Source organism: Carcharhinus amblyrhynchos, chromosome 11, assembly GCF_965287045.1.
Source record: "Carcharhinus amblyrhynchos chromosome 11, sCarAmb.v2.hapA, whole genome shotgun sequence".
NCBI classification, from domain to species: Eukaryota; Metazoa; Chordata; class Chondrichthyes; order Carcharhiniformes; family Carcharhinidae; genus Carcharhinus; species Carcharhinus amblyrhynchos.
In genome coordinates, this window is record NC_137334.1 from 35417267 (window position 1) to 35438319 (window position 21053).

The window sequence follows — 21053 nt, forward strand, 5'->3', positions numbered from 1 at the left end:
GAAAGCTCCAGATGCCAAATAAACTTGTTGGACTTTAACCTGGTGTTGTGACATTAGTGCAGGACAGGGACAGACTATTTGGAGAAAGGTATCTCATGTGAGGCTTGCAACATGGCTGCATGTGTAGAGGGTTCTCAATTCTGCCCTCACCTCACCATCTTTGCAGGTACAATCCTCCTCCTTGCCTGCAGCTCAAAGTGGGTTAGAGTTCTCAGCTCGGGCATCACTCCAGCTGGCTGTGCCCAGTTGTGCTTGAGTTTGTCCTGCAATGAGACATGGGGAGTGTGTAGGTGGAAGTCCTGCCAGGTTAGGTGGTGATGAAGTCTGGCATATGTAGGAGGTGAGTGGGAGCGGGTACATGAGGAGGAAATTATTTACTGGGGGGAGCATGGGGAGTGAGTGAGGGAGGGGAGCCATGGCAAATGTTGGGACCCGATGAGGTGGCTCGGAGAGAGATCGCCACAAAGGAGTGACGTGTGTGTTAAGGAATGCAGTAGGAGGTAGGCTTACCCTGACTGCACGAAGCAACTCATTCATCTTCTTTTGGCACTGTAGCCCTATCCTCTTAAGGAGTGAGCTGACACTCACTATGGCAGCCACAGTCCCTCAGGCGGAATTGTTGACTTGCTTGCTGCACATCTGGCTGATCGCGAATATAGGATGTCTCACCTCTGTTCGACACCATTCAAAAGTTTGATGAGGACTCCTTCCTGCAAACATGGTGCCACCTTGCTGACAGCCAATCCAACTGGACTTGGAGCAAGTACTGGGGAAGTGTTTAAAAGGAGTTGTCCCACTGATTACAGAGATTAAGTTTTCTTGGTTTTTGAGCAAATCGGAGGCAAGTTGCCACAAATGCTGTTTGAATCATGTGGAAAAAATATTGTTAAAGAGGCTGAATGTGCAGCGAGTTTCCCTGCCATTGGCGCCAGCTGGATTCCGCCTGGTTTTCTCATCAGGACCAACACTTTGAAAAATTATGGAATAAATCAGCCAAAGGCTTGGCCAGGGGCTTAAAAAATATATTCCAAAGGTGACTTGATTACCTCATGTCTGGGAGGCAATTTAGCCATGTTCCCATTGTCTACTTGATTACCCTTAATGGGCTGTCTCCAGCAGTGGATTATCTCAGCTGACCACTACAGCTGTCTTGCTAATGAGACAGGCATGTGAGTCCTTCACACTCCCCGAATTATCTTTGATGGGCTTTACAGACAGACCCCACTCAAATCAGAATGTGGAGCATATATTAATGCAATTTGGAGTTAGACACCTAGGGCTGCAAGTTCAATTCATTTTAGTCTCTGTTTTAAAGAAAGTCTTTTTTTAAAAGTTCAATTAAGACTTCCAACTTATGGATAAAAATCACTATTTGGCATAAAGCACATCTTCATGACAATGTTAACCTTCACTTTGCTCAATGACTTTTGCTTCACAGCTGTTAAGGCTGCATTTGGCAGGTGCTTCAGAATTTTGATCCGCGACATTGTTTTTGAAGGATTTTATGAGGAAGATTTTTCTAATGCTGCACCTTATTGATTTTGTTTCATTCCGTGAAAGCGATCAGCCCTTTTCCTTTTGCCAGAACAGGTCTGACGATGTGGGAGCATTAGGATCGTTCCCAGTACAATGGTTATGAATAAGTTTGTCAACAAAATACTTGAACCTTTGCGTGAGGTTGATCAATGATATTAGCATTAGTGTCACAATGCTGTCACAAAACAAGTGGGTGGTGCCAGTATCATCAGAAAAGTAACTGGAATGCATGAAAGGATACATTTCAGGACTTAACACTGCGGGTGCACAGCTTTTAAAATGCTGATCAGGAATTCAGCCACTGAGAACATGCTCCCTTTTGTCCAAAAGCCGTTTTCTATACATTAATTGGAAGGATGTGTTGCACAACAAAATGACTACATGTTTTCTAACAGCCAAGCCTAAAATATCCTGTGGTGACAATGTGTTTGATAGAGAGCCCCAATTATTCAAAAAACTGTGGATAGAAACTTAACAAGTGAAACAAGCTGATGTTGGCTCATGAGAGGGGAGGGTGGCAGGGATGGAGCTGTTGTTGCCAAGTTGTGAATGTGCTGCTGTGGATTGGCTGCCCATTAGAAAAACTGTCCCTATTTTCATCCCTATTGATTTCAATGTTTGCTTACACAAATTATCATCAAGCTAGTCGCCCAAGAAAAGGATATTGGAAGGAGTCAAAATTGTCAAGCTTCTTTCTGGACAATACATGCTCATCGAGTCGGATGCTTGAACCTATTGGGAGAGGGTTTGTTTCGACTGCAGGCATGAGTATCAATCTGTCAGCGGCCAAATTCAGTATCTGCAGAACTTGTAAACACTTTCCTCAAGTGCAGATCCAATGATATTTTCTTAATCCCCGCATCTGTTGTTGTGAAAACGATCGGCGTTTTGTTTTGGGAGCAATCAGAAAAGATTCCACTGTCGAACTCTGGAGTAATCAAAGAAAAAGCAGCAAAATCAATGACCAAAAACAGTGTGATTCAAAAACACGTTGAAGGCGTTGATACAACTCCTCGTTCCAAGGCCAGCTAACACTAACGATCTTCAGGCAGTGATGAGGTGAGAACTAGCATTTCTCCCAGCAGCCAAGCCTATCTGCCAAGATTATGGAGCTATCTCCCTTCCTTTACCCTGACTTCTGAAAAGGGTGACTGTGTATTTCAGCAGCTAGGTTCATTTCCACAAAGCTGCATTTTCATCTTGGCAGTAACATTCTCTGTTTTCAGAAATGGATTAGAAAATTGGCAAAATTAATATCTGGAAAGTCAGTTTGAGCAATACTGGGCTGGACTAAAGTTGTGGGAAGAGGGTGGGCTCTGCTATTTTCACAGCCATGCCTCATTTACATTAGGCCAGTGAGTTGCCATCATCAAATAAACCCACAGTCCAAAGATGTGTGGATTTGGCTATGCTAAATTGTTCCTTAGTGTCCTAGTGCATAGGTTAGAGGGATTAGTGGGGTAAATATGCGGGGTTACAGGGATAGAGCCAAGGTGGGATTGTTGTCAGTGCAGGCTTGATGGGCCGAATGGCCTCATTCTGCACTGTAGGGTTTCTATGAATCCCCCAATTCAATGGCAGAAAATTTAAAAAGGCAGCAGAGAAGTGCTGGCAGTATCAGGAAGTACCTGTTTTAGGCAGAAGGCAATTTTTTTGCATTAGCAAACACATTCACTGTGGAAGCCTGAATCCCTACAAGTACCTGGCAGGAAGAAAGTAGGTCATTCTGTATCCAGTTTTCCCTACAGTTTAGAATCCCATCATCAGCCAATCAAAATGGGCCCACTAGTGTCATTTTTCCATGGCAACAGCAGAGATAGAACATAGAACATAGAACATTACAGCGCAGAACAGGCCCTTCGGCCCACGATGTTGCGCCGACCAGTTACAAAACAATGACCCACTAACCTAAACCAATCCCTTCTCGTCCATAAACCTATCCACGGATCTCTTAAACGCCCCCAAACTAGGCGCATTTACAACTGCAGCAGGCAGGGCATTCCAATCCCTCACCACCCTCTGGGTAAAGAACCTACCCCTGACATCCGTCCTATAACTACCCCCCCTTAATTTAAAGCCATGCCCCCTCGTGCTAGATTTCTCCATCAGAGGAAAAAGGCTATTACTATCCACCCTATCTAAACCTCTAATCATCTTATATGTTTCAATAAGATCCCCTCTTAGCCGCCTTCTTTCCAGCGAAAACAACCCCAAATCCCTCAGCCTCTCCTCATAGGACCTCCCCTCCATACCAGGCAACATCCTGGTAAACCTCCTCTGCACCCTCTCCAAAGCCTCCACATCCTTCCTGTAATGTGGGGACCAGAACTGCACACAGTACTCCAAGTGCGGCCGCACCAGAGTTGTGTACAGTTGCAACACGACGCTGCGACTCCTAAATTCAATCCCCCTACCAATAAACGCCAAGACATCGTATGCCTTCTTAACAACCTTATCTACTTGACTCCCAACTTTCAGGGATCTATGTACACATACACCTAGATCCCTCTGCTCATCCACACTATTCAAAGTCCTCCCGTTAGCCCTATACTCGACACATCTGTTATTCCTACCAAAGTGAATTACCTCACACTTCTCCGCATTAAACTCCATCCGCCACCTCTCGGCCCAGCTCTGCAACCTGTCTAAGTCTTCCTGCAAACTATGACACCCTTCATCACTATCTACCACGCCTCCGACTTTGGTGTCATCAGCAAACTTACTAATCCACCCAACTATACCCTCATCCAGATCATTAATAAAAATTACAAACAGATGGCAATAATTCAGTGAGCAAAAATCACTTGAATCTGATTAAACCAAGAGGAGTTCGGGCTGTCCAGATGATCAAGGTGCACTCAAAGACTGCAATGGGTGAGAATGATGATAAATCAGCATGCTGCTGTTATTTTAGTCCAATCATCATGCCACTTTTGACCAGAGTGTAAGGAGTGGTGTGCTGCCTCAGGGCAGCTGAGGCCTGGATTTTCCCTGTGGAGATGGAGTGAACACCCTTGCTTATCCACTTACTTTCAGCTTTGCCTGACATAAAGATCATCCCTTGTTGCTCAGTTTTACTCCCACTGAGCCCTGATCTCTGCTTTGATTTGATTTATTATTGTCACATGTATTAGTATATCGTGAAAAGTATTATTTCTCACGCACTGTACAGACAAAGCATACCATACATAAGGAAGGAAAGGAGAGAGTGCAGAATGTAGTGTTACAACCATAGCTAGAGTGTAGAGAAAGATCAACTTAATACGAGGTTAAATCCATTCAAAAGTCTGATGGCAGCAGGGACTTTAGGTGCTCTGCTATTGACACATCCTGCTCACTTACCTTTTGCCACTGTTAACACTCTTCAGTCCCTGATAGCATTACTAACAGACCCTTTGTCTTATGTTCATGACATCTTTGACAATCTCTACTTAGCTCCGACCTGTTAAATTCTGTTGTACTGAGGCTTCTCCTCAATAACTATTCAACAGCCATGTGGCAGGAAACACAGTTCTTCATTACATCTATTCGCTCCACACTCCAAACGTTGACTACCCACTCTGGGCAGATCCCAACAACACACCCCACACCTGAGGTCACATGACCCATTCCTTTAAAGGGGCTGTGCCCCTAAATACATAACATGACCTATCACTGCCATTGCACTCTCTCCCACCCCCACAACCACTTCCAAGTATACAATTCATCCCATTTCTATCCTTTTTCACTTCTGCGTAAGGATCATACGGGCTCAAAACAGTAACTGTGTTTCTCTTCTCAGATGCTGCAACAACTATTGAGTTTAGCGAGCGTTTTCTGTTTTTATGTCAGATTTTCAACATCCACAGCATTTTGCTTTTACAAAGATGTTTATATTTGTTAATGAGATTCCTACTGGGGTCTAGCTGGCACATCAGCCACTGCCAAAACTAATGATGCGAAAGGTGGCAATCTTATTTATTAATTGTCATGAGTAGGCTGACATCAACACTGCAATGAAGTTAGTGCGAAAATCCCCTAGTCACCACACCCTCGCGTCTGTTTGGGCACACTGAGAGAGAAAGTATTGCAGCATTAAGTCTATTTTAACAGTTATTTCACACTTGACATTGCCATGAGTTGGCTATTATTTATTTATGTCCATGAAGGAAATGAATAATTTTAGTCAAAGTTCTCAGTTCCCACAGGCAATCAAATACATCAGAACATTAATTTAACACTATTTATACATTATTCAACCCTGACTGTCTGCAATATGTACAAGATCTTGCTACACTGTGCCACAAAGCACCTCATCATCTCTTTTTATGCATATACCCACAGCTTTCATTCACTTTCATAGTTGTCTTCACTTTCAAAATTATACTTCTTAAAGGAATTAATTGGAATATAATTAACCATTTTAATGGGGCATGCTACACTTACGGGATCTATTATTTAGTGGGGGAAAATATGTCAATTGGGCACGATCATACTTGGCATTCACACATGCTCCCATTGCAGCCAAATCTCCATTCACTGTGGTGGGATGGGAAAATCCCACTGGTGTGAACGGTGGTATGATTCAGGCCTTAAGAGTTTTTTGACAAATGCTAATTTATCATACCCACCCCCCGTCTACATCAACAAGGATGAAATGGAAATGGTTGAGAGCTTCAAGTTTCTAGGGGTTCAGATCACCAACAAACCTGTCCTGGTCCCTGCATGCCAATAGTATAGTTAAGAAAGTCCACCAATGTCTTTACTTCCTCAAGAGGTTAAGGGAATTTTGCATGTCCGCTATGACTCTCACCAATTTTTACAGATACAACATACAAAATATTCCTTTCTGGATGTATCACAGTTTGGTGTGGCTACTGTTCTATCCAAGATTGCAAGAAGCTTACAAAGGATCATGAATGAAGCCCAGTCCATCATGAAAACCAGCCTCCCATCCATTGACTCTGTCTACACTTCCCGCTGCCTTGGAAAACCAGCCTGCATAATCAAGGACCCCACTCATTCAGACATACTGTCTTCCACCTTCTTCCATCGGGGAAAAGATACAAGAGTCTGAAGTCACGTACCAACCGACTGAAGAACAGCTTCTTTTCTGCTGCCATCAGACTTTTGAATGGACCTACCTTGCATTAAGTTGATGTTTCTCTACACCCTAGATATGATTGTAACAATACATTATGCACTCTCTCGTTTCCTTCTCTATGAATGGCATGCTTTGTCTGCACAGCACACAAGAAACAATACTTTTCACTGTATGTTAATACATGTGACAATAATAAATCAAATCAAAATAAAAAACTTGTGTTACATGGCAATTTACATTGTCAGTTGTGTGTTACATGAATAGCAATGATGAATCCCAACTCTAACTTAAACTCTTTAGAAATGTAAGGGCTGTGAAGACACAGCTAGTTGAGTTGCCACAATATGTTCTAAATGTTGCTTTGATATTTTTTAATGGACGTTGTGATATGTATGTTTTCCACATAGCAAAGCCAGTGCCCTATAATCACCTGGGAACCAAATTTGGATATAAAGACAACCTAAAAGCTGACCTTAGAATTTGCAAGCTGGATCCCAATACATGAAAAAACAACTTTGGACAGACTCGAGTGATTTCAACATTTGAGGAATCAGTTGTCTTCAGGACCAATGGTCGAAGCAACCGGTCGGGATTTTCTGTCCCCTCGTGGCAGGTTTACCAACCTTGGAAAACCAGCCTGCATAATCTTCCAATCTTGCCAAATTTATGGGCTTTTGTACAGCTTCCCTGCCCACCACCGAGGATCCTGCTCTGAAGGGCTGACTTCAGCAGAACAGGATGATCCTGCTGGCAAGAGGAGCTGGAAAATCCCATCTAGTGTCTCCATCCATCCATCCAACACTAACTTCATATACAGTATTTGCAATCAATTTTGCGAATCAAGATTTGGTCTAATGCCTCACATCATGCAGCATGCTTAAAAGATCAGTATATCCTTATGTATATGTATATCACAGTGTGTATTTAGTTAAAGAAGCTTTCCTCTTGGCAGAATTGCTGGTTATCTTGCAGTTTGACATTAAACAAAATTCTTCTAGGTGGGGCACAGTTATATTTGTCACTCACGGTTAGGATATTTCCTGATGTTCAGTGACATGTTGACAGATCTCTTGACTCGTTTGCTGTGTGAAATCCTGGCCGTTTCAGCATTTCGGTTTTAATTGCAGTCACACCCCGCTGAGCTGAAACATCTTAGCTGTTCACTTGCTGTCTTTGTCTCAGGTGATGAGGTTCATGGTGCTGTTTTTAAAAGTGTTTTTAGAACTTATAAATTGTGTGAAAAGTGCTAAGAAGCACGCACATCATTCACTAAGTAGCTCAGCTGTAAATTTTTCAAATGTTGCAAATTATATGTTTTCACTGTCCTTAAAACTATAAAGAAACACAAATGCAAAAAATGCCTCAATTCAAACCTAATTCAGTGTCAGCAAATTAAGGTCTTGAAGGACTTAATGCTGTAATCTGAGTGATTGAGGTTCTCAATAAATAGGTTACGCTGTTGTATAAGTCTTGAGTTTTATTGCTAGTTTAATGTCACTGAGGAGTGAAAATTGCTTTGCAACAAAAAACCTGCTGTGTAAATGTATCCTTCATCTATGATAGGCTGCATCAGCACAATTCCAAAAGCAAAATACTCTGGGTGCTGAAGTTTGAATTAGAAATGGAAAATGCTGGAAATACTGTGCACATCAGGGTGTGCCAACGGAGACTGGCACTCTCCTGATAATGGACACTGGTTTTTATACATTTCCCTCTTTCCTCAACCAACCATTCCCCTTTGTTGTGGTTGACAAGGCAGAGAACCATGATGGTATTATTTCCTGTACTTTCACTTACACCCATTTCCCTCCATTTCTGACCCTTGCCCTCAGCTTCCACATCACCATTTGACTATCCATTTCCAACATCAAATGTGGCGCCATCTCCCTCTGCCCACCCCTTAACTTAACTTTCAGCGTTCTGAAAGGACTATTGGCCCTGTGACTTCCTCATCCACTCTTCAACTCCCCCCCGCCCCACCTGCACCCCCAAACACCCACTCATTTACCCATAGCATCTCCCTGTACAGCACAAGGGATGTAATACCCAACCTTTCACCTCCTCAAAAACAACATTTTGAACCACAAACACTCCATCCTGCTGAAACAGTGATATACTACCTCTAATTTAGGACACTGTATTCACTGTTCATGATGCTATTCCCACTACACTGGCGAGATCAAACACAAACATCTCACTGGGGCCTTCTGCAGGGATATTTGAGGTGAGGGATGCTGTCAGTGTCCCTGTTGATTTCACCTGTGGGAAGTGCACCCATCTCCAGTTCCTCAAAAACCGTGTAAGGGAACTGAAGCTGGAGCTGGATGAACTTCGGATCATTCTGGAGGCAGAGATGATCATTGATAAAAGCTTCAGGGATTTAGATACTCTGAAGAATGAAAATAGATGGGTGACGGTGAGAGGAGCCAGTGCAGAGATCGCCTGTGGTCGTTCCCCTCAGCAACAAGTATACCGCATTGGATACTGTTGAGGGGGACGACCTACCTTTAGTAAGCAAGGGTGACCGGATCTCCAGCACCGAGTCCGCCCCTGTGCCTCAAAAAGGAAGGGGGGACAGCAGGAGAGGAATGGTTAGAGGGCCAGATAGGAAGTTCTGTGGCAGCGAAAGAGACTCACAGATGATATGTTGCCTCTCGGGTGCAAGAGTCCGTGACGTCTCGGACTGTGTTTTCAGGATCCTTAAGGGGGAGGGGGATCAGTCGCAGGTCATGGTGCACATCGGTACCAACGACATAGGTAGGAGAAGGGACGGGGATTTAAAACAGGAATTTAGGGAGCTAGGATGGAAGCTGAGAGCCAGGACAAAGCATGTTGTCATCTCTGGTTTGTTGCCGGTGCCAGATGCTTGTGAGTTCAGGAACAGGGAGAGAGTGCATTTTAATATGTGGCCGCAGGGATGATGTAGGAGAGAGGGTTTCATTTACATGGATAATTGGAGCACATTCTGGGGAAGGTGGAATCTGTACAAACAGGACAGTTTGCACCTGAACCAGAGGGGCATCAATATCCTGGGAGGGAAATTTGCTATGGCTGTTCGGGGGGGGTTTAAGCTAATTTATCAGGGGAATGGAAAAATGAGCTGTAATCCAAAAGGCAGTTTTGAGGGTCGTGAGGTACTGAGGAAGTATCAAGGTCACAGGAGTGTACAGGCAGACAGGATGGCGGGTTGAAGTGTATCTACTTCAATGCAAGGAGCATCTGGAATAAGATAGGTCAACTTGGAGTGTGGATTGGTACTTGGAACTATGATGTTATGGCCATTATGGAGACATGGCTAGAACAGGGACAGGAATGGTTGTTGGCAGTTCCGGGGTATAGATGTTTGAGTAAGAGTAGTAAAAGAGGTGGAGAAGTAGCATTGTTAATCAAGGATAGTTTAACGGCTGCTGAAAGGCATTTCGAGGGGGATCTGCCTACTGAGGTAATATGGGCTGAAATAGGAAAGGATCGGTCACATTGTTAGGAGTTTTCTACAGGCCCCCAAATAGTAATAGAGATGTGGAGGAGGAAATGGCAAAGCAGCTTATGGATAGGTGTGGAGGTCACAGGGTAGTTATCATGGGTGACTTTAACTTTCCAAATATTGATTGGAACTGTTATAGGTCAAATAGTCCGGATGGGACACTTTTTGTACAGTGTGTGCAGGAGGGTTTCCTGACACAATATGTGGATAAGCCGACAAGAGATGGGACTACATTGGACTTGGTACTGGGTAATGAACCGGGCCAGGTGTTAGATTTGTTTGTGGGAGAGCACTTTGGAGATAGTGACCACAATTCGGTGTCTTTCATTATTGCAATGGAGAGGGGTAGGGCCATACAGCAGGGCAATGTTTATAATTGGGGCAGGGTTTCAAGTAATTTCAATTCTCCACTCTACTCCCACACTGTCCTTAACTCCTTGCACTGCTTCAGTGAGGCTTAATGGAAACTTGAGAAACAATACCTTATCTTTCCATAGGGCACTTCCAGATTCAGCTTTGAGTTCAACAATTTCAGATGTTAACTTCTGCCCCCAATTTTCAGACATCAAATTTTGGTTGTGGTGAGATTTACTGCTCATTTAGATCCTCATTTTGTTTCTTTTCTTATACCATTATTATCCCCTTTTACCTTGCACCATCACCATCATCCCTTTTGCCATTTAAGACTAGAAATCGGCTTGTCCTGACTTTCGGGTGTGAGGGTGGTCTTGATTCATGATGTACACAAAATGGCAGTGTGCAGATTTGATGCGTGATTGTAAGCCTGCCCAAGCCAATCCATGCTGCTGCTTCTTAATATTGCTGCTGCCTCTGCACTCTTCATGATGTGGAGATGCCGGCGTTGGACTAGGGTAACCACAGTAAGAAGTCTCACAACACCAGGTTAAAGTCCAACAAGTTTAGTTGATAGTAAACCGACAAGCTTTCAGAGTGCTGTTCCTTTGACAGGTGAGTGGAAAGTTCTGATCAGGGGATATAAAGACACAAACAGTTTACAGAATACTGATTAGAATGCGAGTCTTTACAGCTAATCTGCTATTCAAGTCTTAAAGATGCAGACAATGTGAGTGGAGATAGCAATAAGCATAGGTTAAAGAGATGTGTATTGTCTCCAGACAGGACAGTAAGCGAGATATTACAAGTTCAGGCAAGTCATGGGGGTTACAGAGAGTGTGACATGAACCCAAGATTCTGGTTGAGGCTGGCCTCACGTGCGGAACTTGGCTTTCAGTCTCTGCTCAGCGACTCTGCGCTGTCATGTGTTGTGAAGGCCACCTTGGAGATCAGAGGCCGAATGTCCGTGACCGCTGAAGTGTTCGCCAACAGGAAGGGAACAGTCTTGCCTGGTGATTATCGAGCGGTGTTCATTCATCCGTTGTCATAGCGTCCGCACCGTCTCCCCAGTGTACCATGCTTCGGGACATCCTTTCCTGCAGCATATTAGGTAGACAACTTTGGCCGAGTTGCAAGGGTATGCACCGTGTACCTGGTAGATAGTGTTTGCATGAAAGATGATGTAATCCATGTCAATGATCCGGCATTTCTTGCAGAGGTTGCTGTGGCAGGGTTGTGTGGTGTTGTGGTCACTGTTCTCCTGAAGGCTGGGTAGTTTGCTGCGAACAATGGTTTGTTTGAAGTTGTGCAGTTGTTTGAAGGCAAGAAGTGGGGGTGTGGGAATGGCCCCGGCGAGATGTTCATCTTCATTAATGACATGTTGAAGACTCCGGAGAAGATGCCGTAGCTTCTCAGCTCCAGGGAAGTACTGGGCGACAAAGGATATTCTGTCCACTGTGTCCCATGTTTGTCTTCTGAGGAGGTCGGTTCGGTTTTTCGCTGTGGCGCGTTGGAATAGTCAATCAATGAGTCGAGCGCCATATCCTGTTCTTATGAGGGCACCTTTCAGCTGGAGGTGTCTGTTGCGATCCTTCTCATCTGAACAGATCCTGTGTATACAGAGGGCTTGTCCATAGAACATAAGAACATAAGAACATAAGAAATAGGAGCAGGAGTAGGCCATCTGGCCCTTCGAGCTTGCCCCACCATTCAATAAGATCATGGCTGATCTGTCGTGGCTCAGTTCCACATTCCTGCCCTCTCCCCATAACCCTTAATCCCCTCTCTTATCAAAAACCCATCAACCCGCGTCTTAAAAATATTTAGCGAGGCAGCCTCCACCACTTCAACGGGCAGAGAATTCCAGAGATTCACCACCCTTTGAGTGAAGAAATTCTTCCTCAACTCCGTTCTAAACCGCCCCCCCTTTATCTTGAGGCTGTGCCCCTTAGTCCTACTGTCCTTTCTGAGCAGGAAGAATCTCTCCAGCTCTATCCTATCCATCCCATTCATCATCTTATACGTGTCAATGAGATCTCCCCTCATTCTTCTAAACTCTAACGAGTACAAGCCTAGTTTATTCAGCCTCTCCTCATAGCTCAACCCCCTCAACTCCGGCATCAGCCTAGTAAACCTCCTCTGCACTCCCTCCAAGGCCAAAATATCCTTGCGTAAGTACGGCGCCCAAAACTGCACACACTACTCCAGCTGCGGCCTCACCAATGCCCTATATAGCCGCAGCAAGACCTCCCTACTTTTATATTCAATCCCCCTCGCTATGAAGGCCAGCATCCCATTCGCCTTCCTGACCACCTGCTGCACCTGCAAGCTGGGTTTTTGCGACTCATGCACAAGGACCCCGAGGTCCCTCTGCACCGTCGCCTGCTGCAGTTTTTCTCCACGTAAGTAATAATCCTTCCTACCATTATTCCTACCAAAGTGGACCACCTTGCACTTGCCAACATTAAATTCCATTTGCCAGTTCCTGGCCCATTCGCCCAGCCTATCTAGATCCTTCTGTAGACTCTCCACACCCTCCGCGCAATTTGCCGTTCCACCAATCTTGGTGTCATCAGCAAATTTCGACACCATACACTCAGTTCCCTCCTCCAGATCATCTATATAAATGGTAAATAGCTGAGGCCCCAGCACCGACCCCTGGGGCACTCCACTAGTCACCAACCGCCAATCCGAATAGCACCCATTGACCCCCACTCTCTGCCTCCTATTTGACAACCAGTCCTCTATCCACGCTAACACCCTACCCCCAACTCCATGTCCCCTGACCTTCTGCAATAACCTCTTGTGAGGTACCTTGTCAAATGCCTTCTGAAAATCAAGAAAGACCACATCCACCGGCTCTCCTCTATCCACCGCCCTAGACACATCCTCATAGAACTCCAGTAAATTTGTCAGACACAACTTTCCCTTAACGAAACCGTGCTGCGTCTGCTCTATCAAGCAATTCCCCTCAAGATGCCACGCTATTTCCTCCTTGATGATGGATTCTAACATTTTACCTACAACAGACGTTAAACTAACTGGCCTATAATTCCCTGCCTTTTGCCTGGCACCCTTCTTAAACAACAGCATAACATTAGCCGCTTTCCAATCTTCCGGCACTTCCCCGGAATCCAGCGACGTCTGGAAAATAACCACCAAGGCATCCACTATCACCTCCGCCATTTCTTTCAGAACCCTCGGATGCATTCCATCTGGTCCTGGGGACTTGTCCACAATCAGCCCCTCCAGTCTGTCAAGCACCGCCTCTCTAGTAACAGTAATGTCATTGAGACCCTCCAGTCCTACCACCTTTCCATCTCTAACACCCGGCAAATTATTCACGTCCTCCTCCGTGAAGACAGAAACAAAAAAGTTATTCAAGACCTCAGCCATTTCCCCATCCCCTACCACTAAGTCTCCCTTCTCATCCTGTAAGGGTCCAACGGGATGGTTTCTTTAACGTGTTAACGTTCTTTAATGTGTTAAGACTTGAATAGCAGATCAGCTGTAAAGACTCGCATTCTAATCAGTATTCTGTAAACTGTTTGAGCCTTTATATGCCCTGATCAGAACATTCCACTCATCTGATGAAGGAACAGTGTTCCGAAAGCTTGTGGGTTTACTATCAAGTAAACTTGTTGGACTTTAACCTGGTGTTGTGAGACTTCTTTCTGCACTCTTCGCCAGTAATGTTGTTCAGAAAACAGATGGTGCAACCAACCTGTTCTTAAAGGCAGGCTGTTCCCTGAAACCAAAGCTGCACTGAAGAATTTTGATGTAATTCAAACAATGGAAAACTGAACACAAGAGCTGAGAAAAGGTTCCAGGTGAAGGCTACACCATTGGAGGTATCAGTGATGGAGGCGGACAAAGGGGGAGAGATGTCAGACAGTCAGGATGTTCTCAAGGCTACCTATTCCATTGCTCCAAAGAGAGTGGGAGTAGCCAGGCAAGTCAAATTCAAGAGGCTGCTGGGGCTGGCTACAACACTGCCCAGAGGACCTAGCACTGATATCACAAGAGGTGTAATGACTCCACAAGAGTGATCAGGGTCAGTCAATACATCATTACACAATGTCTCCTACACACCACATCATTAGCAATCCCTGACACAGCACTCATGTCCAACATATAGATACTCCAAAGATAGGCGGGTTAGTCCCCCTTAGTGTCAGGGGAACTAGCAGAATAAATATTTGGGGTTTCGTTTGTAAAAAAAAGGAGTTTTCTCATTAAAACAGTCAAATTATGTCCATCACTGATAGAAAAATTTCCTCCTGGCTAGGGTAAAGAGACACAATGATCGAATTCACTTCACTGAATCATACACTGGTGTTGCCATTGGGGATGTAGAACGATTTACACTGCGGGTTTAGCTTTGTTGAAAAGCAATTTTCACCTGCAGCAATGTTGCACTAACAGTGGCTCCAGAAATAATGCCCAGAGTGACCATGGAGTGAGACATTCTGGAGGGCATAGTGGTATGTATCTTTTATGTGATACATCATTAGAAATGTGGACCATGGGCAAATGGTGGTGTAGTGGTAATGTGACTAAATTAGTCTAGAGACTGGCTAATATTCAGAGGACATGTGTTCAAATCCCATCCTGGCAACTGGTGGAATTTAAATGCAACTAATAACTCTGGAATATAAAGTTAGTGACAGTAATGACAACCATGAGGACTATCAGTGATTTTTATAAAAATCTATTAAGGAATTCTGCATACTTTCCTGGTCAGATCTCATGCCTTCCAGCCCTAGCAATGTGACTGAGTCTTAACAGTTCTGAAATGGCCTTGTAAGCTATTCAGTTCAAGGCTGGCCTTGCCAATGATCCCCACATCCATGAGGTAGCATTGAAAACATTTGCAAGCCAGATTTCCAAAGTCAGAAGTAAAATATGGCAGATGCTGGAAGTGTGAAATGAGAACAGTTCTGTGCACAAACGTTGACCTTCCTATCAATACTGAATCTGTGGCTTATGTCACTGACCAATTTTAAAATGATCTGCTTACCTCTTCTGGAGGTGCGGCAAGACCCTACTCTCCTGGCTGCAGTGTGAGTGAAGAGGAGGCCTAGTAACATGGTATAATTCCAGCAAAGCCATACCTTCTCTAACATGACATGTGAAAATAAGTATTCGGACTGAAGTTGAACACTGTTCAATTCATGAAAATGTACATTTGGTGCCCCATTCTCCATAACTAACCCTTCTATATTTCATCTGAGCCAATTCAGTGATTCGGCAACTTCTTAACTTGTCAAAGTCTCTCGGTCCTTCTAGATGCTCCCCCAGAGCAGAACCGCAGTCTGTGGAGGCAGCCCGCAGTGTTCCATACTCTGTAGCCTGTGATGTCCTAGGTGGGTGGCCTTTGGAGAACCCAGACCTGGCGAGGCCCAACCAGGTTTTGCATGTCACTGGTGACACTGTGTCACCATGTTCTTCCTGATCCCATTAGCGCCAGTGCCTGGAAGGGGGGATTCAGAAGGGCTAAAGATTCCCCGGCATTCACTGACAAGTGACCCAACACTTCCTCCTCCCTCGGGGTGCCCATTGGCCTCTGGGTCACTCCATGGGATGGAGCGGCAATGGGATGGAATGGGATCTAGATGCCTTAACATTATCTGGCAATGCCAGTCCTGGAGACCCTCCATGGTGAGTGATGTGGGCAATGCCCTCAGCCATGGTCTGTTATGAATGGGCCAAACTCTTGAGCATTGCTGCAATGTGAGCCTGGGCCTTTGACATGAGAATTCAGTGTTGTTCCCTGGAGCTGTGGTCCAGGGTGCTGGATGAGGGGGTGTGACCCCAGATGGACCGAAATCATGGCATGGCGATCCTGGATGAGGAATCTCAATGGTGTGAGGAATATTTAACTCGCTTGCGATATGTAATCTGGAGAAAGGTGCTTTGGACTCTCACTTGCTCAGACCACTCCCAGCCCTCCCCCATGATTACAAGGTCCCTTTCTGCATAGGAGGGTAAGGGCAGTCAGTGCAGGTACACCCCATCCACCTTCGCTCGCTCCCTCCTGTTTTATGCTGTTTTATCCTTTGGGAAAAAAAAGAGTCTTTGACAGTGTGACCCGGTGTGTTTGAGGGCTTCACAGCAGAGCCACGTGTGGGATCCAGAGCAAGCCTGTGAGGGGTTGTGATGGATGTGAGGGGGAGGCAGTGCTGATAATGATGGGATTAAGTGAGAGGGGAAGAACAGTGGGGATCACTTGAGGTGGGAGTGTAGGATCAGTTGGGGGGGAGAATTACGATGGGGATGATGGTGGGGCGTGAAAAATGAGGTTCTAAGGGAGATGTTGAGTTGCTGAAAGCTCAAAGTGTTGATTGTTAGATGGCTGCAGTTGGCATAGGGAATGATGCCAGGAGAGGACAAATGGGTACTCATCCTTGCAGCTCCAGGTAGCTCATCATTTACTTCCTGCTTTGCATCGTGTTCCTCTGGGTCAGACTGCTGCTGCTGACAGTCTCAGCCACCACGGCGCAGGCTTCTAGAACTACATTAGCAGCTAGCCTCCTGCCTACCCTGGGCAACAGGGTAGCCCTCCTCCCCTTGATCTCTGGCGTCTTTCTGGCCAGCTTCCCAACTCATGTGAGGGTATCAAATAAACTGGTGGACTTTAACCTGGTGTTGTGAGACTTCTTACCATGTGAGGATATGCAGGGAGTGCTTTTAACCTGCTCCCACTTGTTGTAGATTGAGATCATTCCCGACTTCAGTGAATTAGCCGCCACTGGAGTGGAAAAATCCACAGCCACGATCTTACCTTTTCACCGTGCCAAGGTGAGCCGGTAAGATCACAGGAGAGCCCAGGAATAGGATAGTTGGCAGATGGCAGCAGAGGGCTCTGTGAACACAGGGATCTGAAAGTGATTGCCTCCCCCAGCCACAGCCAGCCTTCGTGGCTGATTTCCTCGTCCTCTGGTTACCGCAGGGCTCCGTGGTGGAAACCCCCTCCCCCTTTGCATGGACTGGAGGATTGCTGATTGTAGAATGGCAGCGGTTCCCCCCACCCCCACCCCAATCACTTTTGCAGAGTGGCAGCGGTTCCCCCCAATCTGATCCACTTACCTTGTCTGGCACCGCCCCTTGGCACTGCCTGATATCCAGCAAGATCAGCCTTACACCTGAAAAGGGCGTGAAGCTGATTGTAATATTTAAATTCTATATAAATTAGAATTGAAATATTACAAGGGAGCCCGTGATGTTATCATCTGCGCTCACTTTCCTCTGTGGCATTGCCAATGAAGGTTCTCTTTGGTGAGAATCTTGTGTGGACCTCATCAATGGCATCAGATGTAATGTTGGGTCAGAGACCGTTGAGATCATCCGGGAGGTTAGGGGATACCCCTTGGGCAGTGCCTGCCTATCACCCTGCCACTGCCAACCTGGTACACTGGCAGTGCCCACCAGGCACTTGACGCTGGCAGTGCCCACCAGGCACTTGACAGTGCCAAGGGAGTGGGATCAGCTGGGGGTGGGGCCAGACAAGGTGAGCAAGTCAATCTGCAAGTCAGGTGTGCATCACCTCAGTCTGCTCAGAAACTGCTCCTAGGATGAACGCTCGAGAAAGTAGGCCGTGCAGACTCCATAAACTTCTAAACATGACCCAAAAAATAGTCTTACCACTGATTTACAAACTTTGACTGCTTGGCTTTGAAATGCCAAATTACCACATGTCCTATCTGGACTATGGGAGTCATGTGACCTCTGCCAGGTGGGTACTCTCTGCAAGAAGCCGTGTTACATTCAGTTCAATGAAAACATTCCTTGAAGAAGCACTGGAGACTTTGAAGTTGAAGCTTGTCAAACACAAAAGGACATGCAGGCCACTGCAAAAAGGACCCATCACAAGCATTATTTAAAAGACGAGGGACACAATTTGCAGGCAAGGTGATGTACATGAATTTCTCATGCAAAGCCCTTGGAAGTACTGAGGAGTGATTTTGGAGATGCTGTGGTGAGTTTCTGAATTTGATAGAGAATGTTACTGATCACATACTGGTACTGTCACTGGACAAGTAATCTAGAGGCCCAAGCTAATGTTCTGGGGAACATAGATTCAAAATCCCATCCTGGCACTTTGTGGAATTAATAAATCTGGAATATGAACTAATCTCAGTAATCATGACCATGGATCTAACATCGATTGTCATAAACACTCATCCGTTTCACTCATGTTCCTTAGGGAAGGAAATCTGCCATCTTCAGCTGGTCTGGCCTAAACGTGACTTCAGACCCATAGCAACTTGGGTTGACTCTTAATGACTCTCTGTAATGGCTGAGCAAGCAAGCTGCTCAGTTCAAGGGAAATTAGAGATGGGCAACAAATACTTGCCTTTCTAGCAATGCCCCCATCCCATGAAGGAATAAAGAAAGAAAAACATGGCATCTCTCCTGTCTGTCTCCACAGCTAAAATGCCCAGCAACTTGCCCTTAAACGTGGGGGCAATCATACTTCCCTGGTGCTCTATTTGTGTAACTCTACCATGCAGCAGTGTCAATACAGGCAGCAAGCAGTCACTCCCTTCCATCAAATGCAACTCTGTTTGAGACGGACAAACATTCACTCCCTCCACCACTAATGCTCAGTAGCAGCAGTGCATACTATCTACAAGATGCATTGCAGCAATTTACCAAAGATCCTTAGATAGCACCTTCCAAGCCCACGACCACTTCCAACTAGAAGGACAAGGGCAGCAGATACATCACCTGCAAATTCCCCTCCAAACCATTCACCGTCCTGACTTGGAAATATAATGCTGTTCCTTTGTAGTTGCTGGGTCAAAATCCTGGCATTTCGTTCCTAACGGCATTGTGGGTCAATCCACAGCATGTGGACTGCAGCGAATCAAGAAGGCAGCTCACTAACACCTTCTCAAGGGCAACTACAGATGGGCAGTAAATGCTGGCCAGCCAGCGACGTACATGTCTCACATGTGAATAAAACAAAATAGACTATCTTTAAAAGGAGCAAGCCGGCTGGCCCACATGCTAAGCAGAAATTGTTTGGCCCCCTACTGAGTGCTAAGGCAACCAGTAGCGTGGGCCTTGCTCAGACCAATGTTGCAATCAAGCAAATGAGGAGGCAGCAGCAAGTTTATGTGCTACCTGTTCAGTGACAATAGACGTAGGATGGTCACAAATCATCATTTCCACCCCTGGAAATGGACCATAACCAATTTTTAGCCCCTATTATGCAGCAGATTTGTATTACCCTGGTCCAGTCACAGGCTAGACATCGATCTTGGCTGCTGAAGGGAAAAAAGCAGCAAATTCATTGGAAAAGAAAATTGGGTGGGGCATGAACTGGGGCCATTGACTTGCTGTCACCCATTTGGCATTACACATGAGAGAATTTTCTGACGAATGCAAATCTGCTTTTACTGTTAAACAGTAAGAGCAACACTGGAGTTCAATTCAGTTCCCAGCAAACGTGAGCTCACAGCATAGTGACAATCTGAACAGGAACGTGAAAAAGACTGAATTGCATTTTCAGATCAACATAATGGGATCACAGCACTTACAGCTAACCGCGAGTCACATGAAAGGTGTCAGAACATTAACGAAGTCGAACATGTTCCACTCTTCTGTTCAAGACTCAACCCAGTAAGAAATAGTATTTTTCAAAAATCAAGACGCCCTGTTGTTTCGTGTGAGATGCAAAAATAATACATAATTGATGTGGCTCTGATAGTCCATGATCACTAAAATGAGCAGATACTAACAGTCAGTTTGCACCAACACTACAAGATCATTAGGCACCAATTATTTTCTTTGGATTGCAGCTAATTCGCAAAATTTCTCACAGTTGTGAGCCAGCTTATCCCCTCCAGTTGCTTCTATTACGATGAGAAGCTCCAGAGTTCAATCCTGATGCTACCTGTTTTTTTTTGGGAAAACGATCTACACCCCTGTCCTGACAAGTAATGTCGTTTGCTTGATGCAGTGAGATGCTGCTGACTGGCTGATGTTACTGAATTCACATCGGCTTCCTGGTAGAAGCCTGAGGCAAAAATAGAAACGAAGGTGGGTGTCATCTTCACTGATGCCGTACCTGTCATGGTGTTGGGTCTGAAATTTCTCCTACAACAAATTACGGAATTCTGTTACTTCCTCCCAGGTGATTTGCAACTTCCTTTGGCATTAATCATTCATCAGGTTCGGATAATTGCATTTGCGGTTGATAGATTTAGTTTTCATACTAATAAAAGCCCTACAATGATGCTGCACTTCAGTGGCTTCCAGATGTTCTTCCTGTTCCTGTTCTGCTACCTCTTTGTCCAAATAACATCTGTGCAATGGTATTCCAAATGGGACGTCCACTTGCCATTGGAATCAGAAAGCATCTGCCCAGGATTTTCATAAATGTCCCTGGAGACAAAACAATCCAATCACAGCGACTAACTTATAAACTGTCATTTTCTAACTGCCCAAAAATGATTTGCCAAAAACAATCCAATGTGATTCATGTCCCATTTAAGAATTTGTGAATTTTAAAAATTGCCTGGCAACTGAGAATGCTCAGTCTATATTGGACAGTACTGTTGTGATAGAGTGGGGCCGTGAAGGGGGTGA